Below are 3,029 nucleotides of genomic sequence, written 5' to 3' on the forward strand. Positions count from 1 at the left end.
CGCATTTTATGTTCATTGTTTTGCCCATCGCCTTCGCTTAGCCCTTTGTAGCATTGCAAAAGAATCATGAGTCAATCGCTAACCTTTTAGTATTCTCTCTAATGTGGTAAATACTGTTGGAGCATCATGTAGCGGCCGGGATATGTTGCTTATACATGCAATGAAGGCTAAAGTTGTTCAGCGTTACAAAGTGGAGAAATTTCAAGTGGCAAAGGGTTGAATCAAGAGACTAGTCTTAAACGATCCGGTGACACTTTCGATGGGGCTCACACTATTATACACTTCTTGGCATGATAACCACTTATGGTTCAAGAGTTGATGTGCTTGATAATGTAGCGGAAAAATGGTTCAAGCTCGGAACAAAGAGGTGAAGCTTACGGATTATTAGATTCAATCTTTTGAATTTATCTTCAATTTGCATTTGATGAAAGCGATACTAGGAATTAGCAATGATTTGTCAAAGGCTTTGCGGCGTGAAGACCAAGACATTGTCAATGCTATGGCTCTTGTTAAAATAACAAAGGTAAACTTTACAAAAGCGATGAGAGATGATGGGTGGGATAGTCTCTTGACTGAAGTTTCTTCACTATGTGTCAAACATGATGTAGTTGTTCCAAATATGGAAGAGAGGTATATGGCTCGAGGGAGGTCTCGACGAAGAGCGTAAGGAAACACCAATTTACATTACTATCGTGTTGGATTATTCTATCAACGTATTGATTTGCAAATTCAAGAGTTAAACGACCGGGTTTAATGAAGCAAACACGAATTACTTCTTTGTATGGCGGTCTTGATCCTAGTGAATCGCTTTGTTGCTTTTGATAAGCAAAAGTTGATCCGCTTTTGCTTTCGACTTTATCCCGATGATTTTTCGAGATAGATCGGATGGAATTAGCGGATCAGCTTGAGAATTATATCATTGATGTGCGTTCCGATACTAAGTTTGGTGAAGTAAATGGAATTAGCGGCCTAGCCAAAAAAATGGTTGAGACGAAGAAAGACATTGTGTACCCACTTGTTTATTTGTTGATTAAGTTGGCGCTGATTTTACCTGTTGCTACTGCCACTGTAGAGAGGGCATTTTCTGCTATGAATATCATAAAGAATCGTCTGCGCAATCGGATGGCTGATGAGTGGTTGAATGATTGTTTAATAACATACATTGAAAAAGAAGTTTTTGATAGCATTGATACTGAATTGATCTTACAACGCTTCCAGAAGATGAAGAAGGATGACGAAAAAGAAGGCCGCCGAGGACAACTATGAACAAGTATTTGTTTAGATTTGATTTTTTTTTTCTAATACATTAGTATATATAATATATGTTTTTTTATTTTTATTTTTTTTGTATGCTTGGTTTTTGTTTGGCTGGCTCACCCTCACTTTCTTTCCTAGCTCCGCCACTGCGTTGTAACCACATTCCATAATCAATTATAAACCGATCTTCAATACAATTGCTTCAATTTTTCAATCGTCTTTTATAGATTATTCGTTCATTGATCATTGCTAATCATTATAAACCATTCAATCATCTTTCATATATCATCATCCATAGATCATACTTTCAGTGATCATAGTGGATAACTACAAGTGATATGAATTCAAACAGCACCAGCGGCTGCCACCTTTGCCTATGTACTTGTTATGTGGCATCCAATCTGATTAACAGGTTGTGGGGTTGCAATTCATTTGCATTTGATTTCAATTATATTGCGGCATTTTTAATTATACTACTCTGGCTCTAGGAAATTCGACAAAACCTTGCTCAACTCGACAGAGTAACGCTAATTAATGGACTCATTATGCAGCAGTATAAACCCTTGATATATAGACAAAATTGCAGAATTGACTTCTTAGTTTGTCTAATTTGAGTCCTTAAGCAATGGCGCAGAGCTCCTTAAGCAATGGCAGAGCATTTTTTTACTGAACATATATAGCTCGAGAACTAGGGGATTCAATATTTCCCAGCAGATCGGGCTCGGCCCAGCCCAAAAAGAGTTCAAACGAGACCTGTTGAAAAATATTTGTTGCTCAGCAAGACCCACGAGGTACTGCCTTGCTTGTTCCATTTCTAGAATGAAAGCCTCAAATCACCTCAAAGGAGATATACACTAGAGTTTGTTCATCCCGAAATAATAGACCCCTCAAAGGAGATATACACTAGAGTCATCCAAAAATATATTATGCTGGCTATGGGGTTCGAACCCATGCGCACTTATGTGCAGAAGATCTTAAGTCTTCCCCCTTAACCTCTCGGGCAAACCAGCTATCTGATTCATAATTTTCGTATTATAATATACCTACTTTTACATCTTCCAAAAGCACAAAACCTCTCAAAATGGCCGATTATATCGTTTAACAAGTCTTATTTCATTTTACTCTGGACTATGAAAAAAAACTAAAACGTGTTAAGGATACCCATTATTAGTTGCAATTAGGAATACTCCCATTTTCAAAAATATTAGAAATACTCCCATTGCAAGATCTAAAATATTTCTTTATGAAAAAAAAAACAACTTCAGGCGTTGGATCTTGCAACTAGGGGTATCCTTACCAAACCCAAAAAACTATACAGAAAATAAGTAGATGCTCTGAAAATGGTCTAGTGTTCCGACCTGCTTTAGGAATCAGGTTCCATCCAGAAGATAAAGGGTTACATATTAAAAGAGTTTTATAGGATCCAATGCCATCGATGGTCCTGTCCCTGTCTACTGCGGCTCATCATGATTAGGCATATGCAGCAATCATGAATTTTTTAAGGTGATAGAAAGAAACTGAGGAGCCAAAAATTTTAAGGCAATAGAAAGAAACTGAGAAGCCACAGAAATAGATTGGAGGTAGAGAACATGTCCCTTTACTCGTTATGATTTCACATTCCTTTAACTTTAGAGATGAACTGATCACCAAACTAAAATATGTTCTAATTTTTACATCAATCACATGCTGCCCAAAAGTACACAACATTCCCAAATAACTTGGTGAGGCAGACCATAGAAGTTGTTTTATCCTGGGAGCAGCTGATCACAAGT

General features: G+C 37.3%; 1 non-coding gene across 1 annotated transcript; it reads right to left on the reverse strand.

Moving 5' to 3' along the window:
* Positions 1 to 2,184: 2,184 nt before the first annotated feature.
* Positions 2,185 to 2,267, reverse strand: TRNAL-UAA (transfer RNA leucine (anticodon UAA)). The gene has a single exon. It is a non-coding gene; the product is annotated as a tRNA-Leu (tRNA).
* Between the last annotated feature and the right edge of the window lie 762 nt (positions 2,268 to 3,029).

The sequence above is a fragment of the Coptis chinensis genome, chromosome 4, assembly GCF_015680905.1.
Source record: "Coptis chinensis isolate HL-2020 chromosome 4, ASM1568090v1, whole genome shotgun sequence".
Taxonomy (NCBI): domain Eukaryota; kingdom Viridiplantae; phylum Streptophyta; class Magnoliopsida; order Ranunculales; family Ranunculaceae; genus Coptis; species Coptis chinensis.